A 16,696-nucleotide genomic window follows, 5' to 3' on the forward strand; every position below is an offset into this window, starting at 1 on the left:
GTGAAATGCAGGGAGAAAATCCCTGACCTTGGCTACACAGATGCTGTTGCTGTTTGCAGGACCTGTCACCTATGGCTCTCTGACCCTGCCGGTTTGAGCCCTTAAAAGGACTGCTATAAAGTGCTCTCCCTATGCTGTCTAACGCTGTGTATGCAGCGCATACAGCTGTATCGGCTATAGGACTCAGGAGGACGGAGCTGCGACAGTGATGTCTGACACCAAAGACGCAGAAGGCAGATAATGGCGTCCGTGAAGAAAATGTCCGGTTTTATAATGCAGGGACATGTGACATGCAGATCCTATCACACATGCCGTTGCTTCTCTGGCTCAAAGTCAACTTAGCTGTGTGTGTGTCTGTGATTGGCTGACATGCTGGCCCGCCCCACAAGACGCGCGCACTTAGGGAAGGAAGACAAGAAAAAAAAAAAAAAATGGCGATCGCCATTATAGAAACAGCAGTGATCTGAAGGCGCTGTTCACGCACACTATACACTGAAATGTGATAATAGTTTGATTCACAGAGTGACTTACACTATTACAGCAGAAACCAAGCTATGATTTAGCTGTTTTTTGGCTGCTAGAACCGTTCTCGAACGTTTCTAGAACTATCGAGCTTTTGCAAAAAGCTCGAGTTCTAGTTCGATTTAGAACATGCCCCAAAATCACTCGAGCCTAGAACTGGAGAACCACGAACCACGAACCGCGCTCAACTCTATCCAGGAGCTTTGGTTCCCTGAGTTTCCAATAGCAAATGTCTAGAAAAAACTCTGTCCATTGGCACAACTCAGCAAGAAAACGAGAAGACCGAGAAGATATATTTCATTTATCTTAATGCCACCTTATTAACAGCACTAAACCCTTCTATTATGTCCCTTAGCCTTTTGAGCTTATCCTCTGGTAAGCGGAAGACCATGCCTCTGGTATCGATCTCAGTGCCTAAAAACTGTATTATAGTAGCCAATCAGAATACAAAAGGATGCATAGGAAGCGTGACTTTATTTCAATATTTTAAAACAATCCAATAAAATGAAGAAAAGTCACTCATACAAGATCCACAGAAGTTGTATAATACATACATAAATCAAAACACTATAAGGCCTGTTTCACACGTCAGTGATTCTGGTACGTTTGTGCTTTTTTTTAAACATAACAGAATCACTGAGATACGCAGATCCATTATAATGAATGGGTCTGCTCACACATCAGTGATTTTTCACTGCACGTGTCTCCGTGCGGCGTACCCGCGTGTCCGTGATTGCTGCACGGAGACATGTCCATTTTTTTCTGGCATCACTGATAGGATGTCCATAAGGTGGCAGCAGAGCATAACAGAAAAAGGTGCCTATTGTGCACTGAAAAGACCCAATGTGATGCACCAGACATATAGAGCCCTAATGGATTCACAAATATAAGATATATCATGAATGACTACTGCATAATGAACGCTAGCATGAAAAAAGAAAGGAATCCATAAAAATAAATAATAAATGGTGCACATATGTTAGAGCCCCACCGAAGGACAAAAAAAGTCTGATGGAAATAGAGAGCATATAGGAACAATAAGAATGTGCAACAGAGAGGAAGGTGAGAATGCAGGATCAATCACTGCCTGTCAGATATTAATAATCAGGGAAATAACTCTGGAGCAGACGCACAAATTAGGGTCTTACCTGGTAAGGTAACAAATAATTAATAGTAGTTGCACTCACCTATTAAGGTTGTGCCAGTCACAACCCCTAAATGCACGTTACAAATGGCGACAGCCGCAGCCCCTAGTAGAAGAGCAATAACGTATAGGAGGAAAATCGGGTGCGTGCCGCGCTGTCACCAAAGGAAACTGATGTTAATTATTTCATCTCTTTATTCTTTTTTCCGGTCAATGTGTTTCAGAGATCACTGTCTCCTTCATCAGGGCAAAAAAAGAACAGTATGCAATCAAAGGAGGAAGAACCTCTATATATACACATATGGAGCTACGTCAGAGGACTGACTGCTGTATTTCAAATACTGCCGGGATGGTCAACTGTTACAATACCGGCCATAAAAGTTCTCAAGTGATATATTGAGAAACATTTATAAAATCACTGGGGTATAGTGTTTCAAATTTCATCAGCTTTTTGAGACAAAAATCAGAAAAAGAAGAAGAAGAAGGACAAAATGAAAAAAAGAAAAAAAAGAAGAAAAAAAAAACAAAAAGGGAGCATTGAGCTCCAGACCCTGTATTGAGTCTTAGAAGTGTAGTGACAAGTGCATCTGTCCACAACCCTGTAAGGGTGAACGGGATGACGGACAAGAAAAATTATGTTCGTGGCAAAAAATGGTGGTGTTGCTATATAAAATTGCATTAAGAATGAAGAAAGGAAAAATTTCTTTATAAAAGTAGTGAAGAAAAAAGTGGAAAAAAGGGGAGTGTAAGCCATTTTACTAATAAATAGTGATGAGCGAGCATGCTTGTTACTACTCGGTACTCGCACGAGTATCACTGTACTCGGTCTACTCGACGGGGACCGAGTAATCTCGCGATACTCGTGCTGTACTCGTGGTCTTCATCCCTGCATGTTGGCGCTCTTTTGAGAGCCAGCCCTCATGCAGGGATTGGCTGGCAGACCACTGCAATGCCACAGCCCTGTTAGTTGTGGAATTGCAGTGATTGGCCGGCCTGCACAGCGTGACCGAGCCTTTATACCGGCGGGCGCGCTGTGCTCTGCTCACAGCTATCCAGACAGTCAGTGCAGGGAGAGGGTCGCTGCTTCAGGGAAAGGTTTGCGGCCCTTTATAGCTATTTCCGTAGCAGGGCTGCAAACAGTGTGACCAAAAGTCCTTCTCAGGACTATTCTAGTTGTATACAGGCAGGCAGGGTATAGCCAGGTCGGAGTACAGTAGCAGAGTCCTTCTCAGGACTATTGTTGCTGTATACAGGCAGGGTATAGCCAGGTTGGAATACAGGCTAGTGACCAAAAGAGTCCTTGTCAGGACTATTGTAGCAGTATACAGGCAGGCAGGCAGGCAGGCAGGGTATATAGCCATTCCTAGTGGTGACCGTATACCAGCCTTCATCATATCTGGGGCTGGTGTACACAGTCTAAAACAGTCCTGATAGTGTCAGACTTCTCAGCAATTGTCGCTCCTAAAACTTGTTAGGTTCTTAGTGCGTCCGTGCTTGCATTTAAAAACCGCACGTGTGTGCCTGTCGGTGGCAGCGTACAGGTGCACTTGTGTGCGTTTTTACCAAACTATTATATAACGCACAAGTGTAGTGTATAATACACGTCAGTCAGCAGTGGCTGATAGTGTCAGAGTTCTCGTCATTAATTTTTGCTCCTAAAACCTGTGTTAGGTTCTTAGTGCGTCCGTGCTTGCATTTAAAAACCGCACGTGTGTGCCTGTCGGTGGCAGCGTACAGGTGCACTTGTGTGCGTTTTTACCAAACTATTATATAACGCACAAGTGTAGTGTATAATACACGTCAGTCAGCAGTGGCTGATAGTGTCAGAGTTCTCGTCATTAATTTTTGCTCCTAAAACCTGTGTTAGGTTCTTAGTGCGTCCGTGCTTGCATTTAAAAACCGCACGTGTGTGCCTGTCGGTGGCAGCGTACAGGTGCACTTGTGTGCGTTTTTACCAAACTATTATATAACGCACAAGTGTAGTGTATAATACACGTCAGTCAGCAGTGGCTGATAGTGTCAGAGTTCTCGTCATTAATTTTTGCTCCTAAAACCTGTGTTAGGTTCTTAGTGCGTCCGTGCTTGCATTTAAAAACCGCACGTGTGTGCCTGTCGGTGGCAGCGTACAGGTGCACTTGTGTGCGTTTTTACCAAACTATTATATAACGCACAAGTGTAGTGTATAATACACGTCAGTCAGCAGTGGCTGATAGTGTCAGAGTTCTCGTCATTAATTTTTGCTCCTAAAACCTGTTAGGTTCTTAGTGCGTCCGTGCTTGCATTTAAAAACCGCACGTGTGTGCCTGTCGGTGGCAGCGTACAGGTGCACAATTTGCACAAACTTTGATATAACGCCCAAGTCTAGTGAATACACGTCAGCACAGCATTGCAAAATGCGCAAGGGCGTTGGCAAGGAACAAGGAAGTGGACGTGATGGTGGTGCAGGCAGAGGCCGAGGTCGTGGGCAAGCTCTAATTTTGCCACAACAAAGGGCCACATCTAGTCGCTCGCACGTCCTGTCCCAAATTCTTGGGGACCGCAGCAGTACACCGCTCTTGAACCAAGACCAGTGTCAACAGGTTGTTAGTTGGATAGCGGATAATGCTTCCAGTCAGATTGGCACCACCACAAACACTCTGTCTTCCACACGGTCAAGTGTCAGTAGCCGTGATACTGCACCGCACATTTCAGAACCTGATCCTCCTTCCTACCACAAGGCTGAGTACACGTCCTCGGACATTAATGATCCCACACTTGGACACTCGGAAGAGCTGTTCACATTTCCATTCGCACATTCTGGCCTCTCGCCAGCTCATGTTGAAGTGGGTCATGAGGAGATCGTATGTACAGATGGCCAAATATTTGAGCAGCCACGTTCTCACGAAGTTGGCAACGTGTCTCAACAAGGGGTGGACGATGATGAGACACAATTGTCAGGAAGTCAGGAGGAGGAGCAGGGTGCGGAAGAGGAAGACGACGTGGTGGATGATCCAGTAACTGACCCAACCTGGCAGGAGGATATGCAGAGCGAGGACAGCAGTGCACAGGGGGAGGGAGGCGTAGCATCCCAACAGGCAGTAAGAAGCAGGGTGTTGGCTCCAGGCAGGAGTCAGGCAACCGTTCCCCAGAACAACAACACGACACAAGGTGCCTGTACAAATGTTAGGTCTTCCCGAGTCTGGCAGTTTTTTAAGTTGGATCCAGATGATTCTAAAAAGGCCATTTGCAACACCTGCCGTGCCAGCATCAGCAGGGGTACCAAAACTAGCAGCCTGACCACCACCAGCATGATCAGGCACATGTCAGCCAAGCACCCGACTTTGTGGGAAGTACAACAGAGTCGAGGAGCAGTGCTTGCTAATGTCACTGCTACGTCTTCGCTGGTTGTGCATGCGAGCCAATCCCCTGTCCATGCTGCCTGCGAACAAGCCTCCTCCGGTCCTGCACCTGCAGTTGCCTACTCAGAAATAACACCATCATCAAGCACGTCCTTGTCCCAGCGCAGCGTTCAGTTATCCATTCAGCAAACCTTTGAACGCAGGCGCAAATACACTGCCAACACCCCACATGCCACAGTTCTAAATGCTAACATTTCGCGACTGCTTGCGCTGGAAATGTTGCCTTTTAGGCTGGTGGAGACAGAAGCATTCCGCGACCTGATGGCGGCAGCTGTCCCACGTTACTCGGTCCCCAGCCGCCACTATTTCTCCCGGTGTGCCGTCCCCGCGTTGCATAACCACGTGTCACAAAACATCACACGTGCCCTGAACAACGCTGTTTCACCCAAAGTCCACCTAACCACAGACACGTGGACAAGTGCTTGTGGGCAAGGCCGCTACATCTCGTTGACGGCACACTGGGTTAATATTGTGGAAGCTGGGACCCAGTCTGAGCGAGGGACGGAACACGTCCTTCCCACACCAAGGTTTGCAGGCCCTACCTCAGTCAGTGTTTCACCCACACTCTACAGCTCCGGAATGTCATGCTCTTCAGCCTCCTCCTGCTCCTGCGCATCCTCATCCACTGTACCCTCCACACCAGTCCCAAGCTGGAAGCACTGCAGCACTGCCTCGGCGAAGCGGCAACAGGCTGTGCTGAAGCTAATCTGCATAGGTGACAAACCCCACAATGCAGAAGAGCTGTGGACAGCTCTGAAACAACAGGCAGATCACTGGCTCACACCTCTGAACCTAAAGCCAGGAAAGGTCGTGTGTGACAATGGCCGGAACCTGGTGGCGGCTTTGAGGCGAGGCCAGCTGACACATGTTCCATGCGTGGCCCATGTGCTCAACCTCGTGGTTCAGCGGTTTCTAAAGTCATACCCAGAGCTGTCTGATCTGCTGGTAAAAGTTCGCCGCCTGTCTGCACATTTTCGAAAGTCACCTACTGCTTCAGCCGGCCTTGCCGGCTTTCAGCGCAGTTTGCATCTTCCGGCTCACAGACTGGTGTGTGATGTCCCCACGCGTTGAAATTCAACTCTGCACATGTTGGTCAGGATATGTGAGCAGAATAGGGCAGTTGTTGAGTACCTGCATCACCTAAGCCGTCGGGAAATGGGTCAAACTCCACACATAACACCTGAGGAGTGGAGATGGATGTCCGACCTATGTACCATCCTCCAAAACTTTGAGGACTCCACCAAGATGGTGAGTGGTGATGACGCCATTATTAGCGTCACCATACCGCTACTCTGCCTTCTAAAACGGTCTCTGCTCAAAACCAAACATGATGCATTGCAGGCGGAGCGCGATGAGTTGCAGCAAGAAACAGTAGTGGGTGTGGGTGATAACACACAGCCCAGCCTCGTCTCATCACAACGTGCAGTGGAGGACTATGACGAGGAGGAGGATGAAGACATGGAGCAAATCTCCGGCCAAATTGAGGATATGACATGCACACCAGTCATATCCTCGGTTCAGCGTGGCTGGCCAGAGGACAGGGTAGATGAGGAGGAGGAGGAGGAGGAGGAGGAGGACAGCATGTTCAGTCAACGTGTTGGTCAGGCTACTGAAGTCCTGGCTGTTAAGAGTCTGGCGCACATGGCTGACTTTATGGTAAGCTGCCTGTCTCGTGACCCTCGCGTTAAGAACATCTTGGCCGACAATCATTACTGGTTGGTAACACTGTTAGACCCACGCTACAAGGAGAACTTTATGTCTCTTATTCCCGAGGCGGAGAGGTCAACCAAAATGCAGCAGTTCCGGAAGGCCATAGTCACGGAAGTAGGCAAAGCATTCCCCTCACAAAACGCTAGCGGCATAGGTCAGGAATCAGTGGACAACCAAGGCGTACAGCCGAGAGAGGCACAAGTCCAATCCGCCAGAGGTAGGGGAACAGTCTTTAAGATGTGGGACAGTTTTCTCAGCCCCTCACGTACCACAGCCCCTGAGGTGCGGGGTAGTGCCACAAGAAATCCTAAGTTTGCCCAGATGCTCAAGGAGTACCTTGCAGATCGAACAACTGTACTCCGACATTCCTCTGTGCCTTACAATTATTGGGTATCCAAGGTGGACACGTGGCATGAATTGGCTCTCTACGCCTTGGAAGTCCTGGCCTGCCCTGCCGCTAGCGTTTTGTCAGAGCGTGTTTTTAGTGCCGCAGGTGGAATCATTACAGATAAACGCACCCGCCTGTCAACTGAAAATGCTGACAGGCTGACTCTGATCAAGATGAACAAGGGTTGGATTGGGCCAGACTTCACCACACCACCAGCAAATGAGAGCGGAATTTAAAGTTTGTAACGGGAATTTGCCATGTACCTCCAGTCACCCATGGGTACACACTTCTGGACTTTGGATAATCGCTGGACTGCTCCTCCTTCTCCTCATGCGCCACCATGATGACCGTTACAAGAGTTAGGCCTTTGTTTCAGGTATACCCCCAGTGGTAAATTTTTTCGCCCATTCTTTGCAGAATGGACATTACAACGACAGGAGACCCGCTCCTTTGCAATGGGAACAATGTTTTGAGGCCCTCATGCACGTCTCTATGCAGGGACAACGTGGAGCCTCCCAATTTTTGGCTGCCCTGCCAAAGGGCTATACTATAATACACCCACTTCCTGACAATGGACACTTAATGTTTTGAGGCCCTCATGCACGTCTCTATCCAGGGACAACGTGGAGCCTCCCAATTTTTGGCTGCCCTGCCAAAGGGCTATACTACAAAAGACCCACTTCCTGACAATGGACACTTAATGTTTTGAGGCCCTCATGCACGTCTCTATCCAGGGACAACGTGGAGCCTCCCAATTTTTGGCTGCCCTGCCTAAGGGCTATACTATAATACACCCACTTCCTGACAATGGACACTTAATGTTTTGAGGCCCTCATGTACGTCTCTATCCAGGGACAACGTGGAGCCTCCCAATTTTTGGCTGCCCTGCCAAAGGGCTATACTACAAAAGACCCACTTCCTGACAATGGACACTTAATGTTTTGAGGCCCTCATGTACGTCTCTATCCAGGGACAACGTGGAGCCTCCCAATTTTTGGCTGCCCTGCCTAAGGGCTATACTATAATACACCCACTTCCTGACAATGGACACTTAATGTTTTGAGGCCCTCATGCACGTCTCTATCCAGGGACAACGTGGAGCCTCCCAATTTTTGGCTGCCCTGCCAAAGGGCTATACTATAATACACCCACTTCCTGACAATGGACACTTAATGTTTTGAGGCCCTCATGCACGTCTCTATCCAGGGACAACGTGGAGCCTCCCAATTTTTGGCTGCCCTGCCAAAGGGCTATACTACAAAAGACCCACTTCCTTCCAATGGGCACTTCAGGTTTACAGGCCCTCATGCACGTCTCTATCCAGGGACAACGTGGAGCCTCCCAATTTTTGGCTGCCCTGCCTAAGGGCTATACTATAATACACCCACTTCCTGACAATGGACACTTAATGTTTTGAGGCCCTCATGCATGTCTCTATCCAGGGACAACGTGGAGCCTCCCAATTTTTGGCTGCCCTGCCAAAGGGCTATACTACAAAAGACCCACTTCCTTCCAATGGGCACTTCAGGTTTACAGGCCCTCATGCACGTCTCTATCCAGGGACAACGTGGAGCCTCCCAATTTTTGGCTGCCCTGCCAAAGGGCTATACTACAAAAGACCCACTTCCTTCCAATGGGCACTTCAGGTTTACAGGCCCTCATGCACGTCTCTATCCAGGGACAACGTGGAGCCTCCCAATTTTTGGCTGCCCTGCCTAAGGGCTATACTATAATACACCCACTTCCTGACACTGGACACTTAATGTTTTGAGGCCCTCATGCACGTCTCTATCCAGGGACAACGTGGAGCCTCCCAATTTTTGGCTGCCCTGCCTAAGGGCTATACTACAATAGACCCACTTCCTTACAATGGGCACTTCAGGTTTACAGGCCATCATGCACGTCTGTATGCAGGGGCATTGGTGAACCTCACAATTTTGGACTGCCCTGGCAAAGGAAAATACTACAAAGACTCAGTTCCTCAAAATGGGCACATTAGACTCAGAGGCCTTTATGTACGTCTCTTCTCAGGGACATCGGAGTGCCACACAATGTTTTACGTAAAATCTTTCATGTATTGATCTCAAAAAGTAACATACATTAGCTCTATCTCACTATTGGGTATGTGCCCTTAACATTTCCGCTATGAAAAATCATTTTGGTGTCATTTTGGAAGGTTTTCTGGTGAGTCCGTAAAAATGGCGTAAAACGCGGACAAAATTATTCACAGCTGTGACTTTTGAGTGATAAATGCTTCAAGGGGTCTTCCCCATGCTGTTGCCATGTCATTTGAGCACTCATCGGAGACTTTTGTGCCATTTTTAGGGTTTCTACATGCTGCCGGTGGTCATTTCACAAAAATACTCGGGTCTCCCATAGGATAACATTGGGCTCGGTGCTCGGGCCGAGTACACGAGTATCTTGGGAGGCTCGGCCCGAGCTTCGAGCACCCGAGCTTTTTAGTACTCGCTCATCACTACTAATAAACCTAAAAAATAAAAATAAATTGAATAAAAATCATGAATGTTGTGTTATAACAGGAAATTCGGTGTAAGAATGAATATCCGGGATGAGAGTTCAGCGAATGAGTTATAGAAATTGTTACAAAAAGGAGTGTGTACGGTTTATGCGTAAATTTTCAGAATGCGTACATGAAAATTATATGTATGTGAGAATGTCCCCCATGCTTTGTAAAAAGTTATTTATGAAAATGTAAATAAAATATATAAAAATGCCTAATTATTTATAATTTATGAGAAAGATATATATGTATGGAAGAATGTTATAAGGTGTCCAAGAACCATAAAGAAAAAGGGTGCATATATAATGTTAGAGGTCTAGAGTTCCACCAGGCTATATCACCCCTAAAGAAATAGAAAGAAGACCTTACTACCTGTGTACCCCAAAAAAAGCTATATTTCTTAGCCAGGATTATGGTGGAGATATGCACAAGTGAAATAAGAATATAAAGTAATACAATAAGATTATAAAACCAATATGTGTGCATTCATGCACCACCCGGTACGCTACCCTTGCCAAATTGCTCACTCTAGATCCCCACACGATCCATGAAGCCGTTCCCCCGGTCACACCGCCTGCTGCCGGTTCCCACTCATCCCTGGGGGAGTTAGGCGAGTGGTATCGAGAGCTACATGTCGGCACTGATGATACCCCCATACACCACAAGGAAGGGGTATACCGGGTGGTACAGGAGTATGAGCGGGTTTCTAGCAAGCACCCTCTAGATTTTGGGCAGATTAAAGGGGTTCAACACCACATCCCTACCGGTACACACTCCCCTATTAAAGAGAGATACAGGCCTATTCCCCCTGCGCACTACCAATGCTCCAAAGACATGTTGAGGAACATGAAGGAGGCAGGGGTTATTAGGGACAGCTGTAGTCCCTGGGCCGCTCCGTTGGTGCTGGTTAAGAAGAAGGATGGCACCATGCGGATGTGTGTGGATTACCGGAAGATTAACCAGATAACGCATAAGGATGCTTACCCTCTGCCCCGCATCAAAGAGTCCCTGGCCTCGCTGAGAACCGCTAACTACTTCTCCACCCTTGACCTCACCAGCGGGTACTGGCAGGTGGCCGTGGCACCGGAAGACCGAGAGAAGACTGCCTATGGGACCGTTTAGCTGTACTTGGATGATGTGATTGTGTACTCACAGACGTATGAAGCCCACCTGGAGCACCTAGCCGAGGTGTTCGCGTCCCTTGCCAAGTATGGGATGAAGTTGAAGCCCTCAAAGTGTCATCTGCTGAAACCCAGAGTGCAGTACCTAGGACATGTGGTTGGTGCGGAAGGTGTCGCCCCCAACCCCGAGAAGATCACCGCCATCCAAGACTGGCCGAGACCGACCACAGTGAGGGAAGTGAGGCAGTTTCTGGGCCTGGTGGGATATTACCGTCGCTTCATTAAGGGGTACACAAAGATGGCTGCCCCCATGCAAGACCTCCTCGTAGGACAGACCAAGGGTGGTAGATCCCTAGTAGCCCCATTGGTGTGGGAAGAAAAGCATGAGGAATCCTTCCGCCAGCTGAGAACAGCCCTGACCGGAGAGGAAATCCTAGCGTACCCTGACTACAGCCGCCCATTCATCCTCTACACCGACGCCAGCAATGTGGGCTTGGGGGCTGTTCTATCCCAGGTCCAAGACAGAAGGGAAAAGGTAATAGCTTATGCTAGCCGAAAACTCCGACCGACTGAGAGGAACCCTGAGAACTACATCTCCTTCAAGCTTGAGCTCTTGGCACTGGTGTGGGCTATCACCGAGCGGTTCCGCCATTACCTGGCAGCAGCCAAGTTCACCGCGTACACAGACAATAACCTGCTGACCCATCTAGATACGGCCAAGCTGGGCGCGTTGGAGCAGCGGTGGGTGACCAGGTTAGCCAACTACGATTTCACTATCAAGTACCGGGCCGGCCGTACCAACGTCAATGCCAATGCACTCTCCCGGATGCCCCACCTGTCGGAAGAGGGGCCAGAGGATGATGACCTCGAAGAGATCGAGTTGCCTGCATTTCACCGGCCATTCACTGAGAAGGTGCACGTCTACCAACAACGGGTGAACCTGGATCCGCTGCCCCGACAGGACTGGCAGGAAGCTCAGGACCAGGCACCTGCTGTCCGCCTGGTCAAGACTCTAGTGGAACAGGGTTCTGCTGGGATAGACCCTGCTGCCCCTGCCGAAGCCCAACGTCTGTGGCAAGAACGGACCCGGCTATACCTACACCAGGGGAAGTTGTATCGCGAGCTGATTAATCCAAAGACTCACGAGAAGATCCGCCAGCTGGTGATTCCCCAGGCTAACGTGCCCACCGTCCTGCAAGCATACCATGATGGTGCAGTGCACTTCGGGTGGAAGAAGCTAGAGATGTTGTTAAGAGAGCGGTTCTATTGGAGTGGAATGCGGGAATCTGTGGAGGCCTGGTGCCGAGAATGTGGCCCTTGCGCATTGAGAAGGAAGGACGAGGCCAGCCAGAAGGCACCCCTACACCCGATCATTACACACCAACCGCTGGAGCTGGTTGCCCTTAACCATGTAAAGCTCACCCCCAGCCAAAGTGGGTACACCTACGCTCTGACCATCGTAGACCACTACTCGAGGTTCCTGGTGGTTGTCCCAGTTAAGGACTTAACCGGCCGCACCGCTGCTAAGGCTTTCCAGGCTTATTTCTGTTGACCGCATTGGTACCCGGAGAGGGTGCTTACCGACCAGGGTCCGGCCTTTGAAGCAGAGGTATTCCAGGAATTCTGCCAGTTGTACGGCTGCAAGAAAATCCGGACCACGCCTTACCACGCCCAAACCAATGGCATTTGTGAAAAGATGAACCACTTGGTCCTGGGCCTCCTCAAGACGTTACCACTGGAAGAGCGGAACCTGTGGCTGGAGAAGCTACCTGACCTGGTCGATATGTACAACAACATCCCTTCCAGCTCTACGAAATGCACTCCAGCATACCTGATGAGAGCTCGTCCCGGCCGGCTACCAGTGGATCTGGAAATGGGCTTGGAAGCTTCAGAAGCACTCCTGTCGACAGCTGAATGGGACACTCGGCGGAGGACACAGTACCGACAGGTCCAGGAGTATGTTGAAAAGAACTTGTGCCGGAGTCGGGGACAACAGGAGCAGTGCTTCAACAAGAAGGCGCCTGCCGGTTCCTTCCAACCTGGGGATGTAGTGCTGAAGCGGAAAAGAAGGGCCCACAAGCTGGATGATCAATGGGAAAAAACCCCGTATGTAGTCCAGCCCACAGGATGGGAGAATGGGAAGGCCTACCAGATCAGCCGTGACCAGGGGGGGACTTTGGCCACGGTTTCCCGAGACCACCTGAAGAAGTGCCCACCAGCATTGAGAGTAGCGGATGAGGCTCCAGTTCCCAGTCCAGTGGAGAAGGAAAATGAGGTAATCCACACCATGATGGGTGATTTTCCAGCACGCCCGAAAAAGACGCCATACATTATGTCAGTGCCATCACTGACAAACCTGGATTGACCATGAAATACATCAATCCCCTTAAAGGTGAGTTAAAACAAGTTTTAACTAAATTGCCTTAATATTGTCATGCATTAGAATGACTGTCTTAGGTAATGATAAATATTTTCTACAGGAAGAGGAGTGTTTGCTGAAACTGAAATCGAAAAAGGGAGTTTTGTTGCAGAATATCGAGGTGAGCTCACGTATGCACTTACGATGGTAGACAACTACTCGAGATTTATGGTTGTGGTACAAGTCAAAGATCTAATGGCCCATACTGCAGCGAAGGTCTTCCAAGCACACTTATGCAGACCTCATGGCTACTCAGAGAGAGTCCTCACAGATCAAGGCACTGCCTTTGAAGCGGAAATCTTCAAGGACTTCTGCAGCTTTTACCGATGCAGGAAGATGCGTATTACACCCTACCATGCTCAAACCAATGGTTATCAACCTGCTCAGGACTTTACCCCATATTCCAGATGTGGCCTTACAAGTGATTTATAGAGGGGTAACAATACGTTGGGATCATCGGATCTAATCTCCCTTTTTATACACCCTAAAATCTTGTTTGCGTTAGAATAAACAATAACATCATAAAGGTATAGCAGTACCGTTTCAAAGTTTCGGTGTCCCAAGCAGCATTCCATCAGCCTCTTGAAGGTTCCTGGCAAATTGCACAGCTCGAAGGGCATGCTTTTGAACTCGCAGAGACCCATCGGGGTGGCAAAGGCGGTCTTCTCCCGGTCTGCCTCAGCAACGGACACTTGCCAATAGTGACTAGTGAGATCAAGGGTAGAAAAATAATTTGCAGTTGTCAATGCAGCTAGCTATTCCTCAATACAGGGGAGTGGTGCTGTCCTTCTTCTTTAACAGGACCAACGGAGCTGCCCAGAGGCTACAACTGTCACGGATAACCCCAGCCTCCTTCATGTTGCTCAACATGTCCTTGGTACACTGGTAATGTGCAGGTAGATTTGGCTTATATCTCTCTTTGATGGGTGGGTGTGCACTTGTGGGGATGTAGTGTTTGACCCCTTTTATTTTTCAAAAGTCTAGCGGATGTTTGCTGAAGACTTGCTCGTATTCTTGCACTAGCCTGTAGACCCCCTTCTTGTGATGTGAAGGTGTGGAGTCAGTGCCTACGTGTAATTCCTTACACCACTCCTCTGGCTGACTTGGTGAGCTGTCACTGAATGGGTGGGCTGAAGCAATGGTGGATGCTGCTGTTTGGATAGCATGTGTATCTACTGAGAACAGCTTATCAATGGTGGCAAATCGGAGCAGCTTAATCTTTTGCTCTCCGCAGTTCAACACTCTCATGGGCACTCTTCCCTTCCATATTAATGAATAAAACTATGATGTAAATAGCATATAAATACCCCACAAATGCAGATAAAAGTAGGTTATGGGAAAAGGGGGAAGAGAGAAACAGGAAAATAGTGGAATAAAGTATACCTTCCAGGTGGGAGAGGAAATGGCAGCACAGCCAGTGGAGGTGAAGCAAGGGGAGCCTGCAACTAAAGAGTTGAGAGCGTTATCACATGGTGACTGAGCCTGATTGTAACGGGAGCATAGAGGTGCCGATCCTGTCTTACCTGCGTTGGTGTAGAAGTGGGTGTCCTGTGGTGGAGTCAGCTATGTGCAGTGGTGGCCGTGGGTTCTTTTATGTGCGACCGTAGTAATAGCTGCGCCCACTTCCTGTATGGGAGTGGAATGCAGTGAGGGTAATGGAAGGCACGCCTGCGCATTTGTGTTTAACGTCGCGCATGTGCAGAACGGAGAAAAGGCTGCGCTCACTTCCTAATGAAAGGGAGTGAGACGCATCTGGGAAGGGAAGGGAAAAGATTAGGGTTTGGGGATGATGAAAGGGCTTTCTACGGGCAAGGATGGCAAAGGGTGGCAGTGACGGAAAGTCAGGCAGCCTGTCCTGTCCTGTCCTGTCCGTCCGTCTTTTTGTATCATGAATTGGAAAGACTGCAAGGGGGAGGGGAGGTGCTTGTGTCCAAAAGGAGGAGTTATTCAGATTCATTGCAGTGGGCGGCGGCTGCAAAAAGCACCATTCTTCTTGTTTTTGCTCTGCAAAACAGCCTTTTCAAGGGTTGGCTTGGGTGACAAAATGTCTTCTGTAGGCGTGGGTTTGTCTCCCTCTCCCTAAGATGTGTCCGGTATAGGCCAGGGTGCCACTCAAGGCCGTAACCAATTCGGGTTATAGCTTCTCGGCCTTTTGGCTAAGATCAAGTGTAGTTTCGGAGGACGCTACCTTGGTCGGTACTGGAAGGTGCCTGGGATTGCACGTCTGCCGGCCTTGAGGAAGTGTGTGCGCCTTCTGGTGACACATAGCCCTCTTGTGCCTGGACGGTTCCCAGGCAACGGGAGGCGATCACCTTTGTTATTTTGAAGTCCTACTGATAAACAGAAAAAAAAAAAAATTAAATCTGTTCTTATCAGTTTAATATCTGATACGTCCCCTCTCTGGGGACCATATATTAAATGGATTTTTAGAACAAGGAGATGGAAAAAATCTTGCTCTGTCCACTCCACGCATTGACCTGGTATTGCAGTACCTCCAGGACCGGTGCACCCCTTCTTAACCCAGTTTCCAAAAGCAGAACTCAATTCACCTGATTCAAATGAGCCCCATTAGTGAATTGAAAGAAAGCAAAAACTTTATATGCACCTCAATTTGGCCAATTCACTTTTCACACTTTCACCCTTTTTTTTATCTTTCACACCTTTTACTTGCTTTATTGATGCAAAAAGCTGTGCCAAATAGCAAACTCATCTCCACTCAACTTGACCAACTCTGCTATGTCCCGTGCAGTATCTTATTCTCAGTCTTATCTAGATCATTTGCAATTGAATAGAATAGATCCCTTTTGGCTGCTTATGACTGTGTAAAATATGTAGTTTTACTGGGCTGGGATGAGAGAATCCATTGAAGCATGGTGTAGGGATTGTGGTTCCTGTGTGCTAAGAAGAGAGGCTGGCACCAGCCAGAAAGCCCCATTGCAGCCAATAATCACTTAATAACTTTTTCAACTTGTCATCATATGGGAGGCCTTCCATTCCTTGTAGTAGTCTAGTTGCCCACCTTTGAACTGACTCTAACTTCTGAATGTCCTTTTTAAAATGTGGAGCCCAAAACTGGTTCCCATATTCCAGATGTAGCCTTACAAGTGATTTATAGAGGTGTAACAATACGTTGGGATCACGGGATCTAATCTCCCTTTTTATACACCCTAAAATCTTGTCCCAAGCAGCATTCCATCAGCCTCTGGAAGGTTCCTGGCGCATTGCACAGCTCGAAGGGCATGCTTTTGAACTCGCAGAGACCCATAGGGGTGGCGAAGGCGGTCTTCTCCCGGTCTGCCTCAGCAACGGACACTTGCCAATAGTGACTAGTGAGATCAAGGGTAGAAAAATAATTTGCAGTTCTCAATGCAGCTAGCGATTCCTCAATACGGGGAGTGGTGCCGTCCTTCTTTTTTAACAGGATCAACAGAGCTGCCCAAAGGCTACAACTGTCACGGATAACCCCAGCCGCC

At 48.4% G+C, this 16,696-nt stretch overlaps 1 pseudogene; it reads left to right on the top strand.

The window, feature by feature from the left end:
* Positions 1-15,530: 15,530 nt before the first annotated feature.
* LOC142263272 (U2 spliceosomal RNA) lies at positions 15,531-15,737 on the top strand (annotated as a pseudogene).
* Positions 15,738-16,696: the final 959 nt, after the last annotated feature.

Source organism: Anomaloglossus baeobatrachus, unplaced genomic scaffold (genome assembly GCF_048569485.1).
Source record: "Anomaloglossus baeobatrachus isolate aAnoBae1 unplaced genomic scaffold, aAnoBae1.hap1 Scaffold_256, whole genome shotgun sequence".
Lineage (NCBI taxonomy): Eukaryota > Metazoa > Chordata > Amphibia > Anura > Aromobatidae > Anomaloglossus > Anomaloglossus baeobatrachus.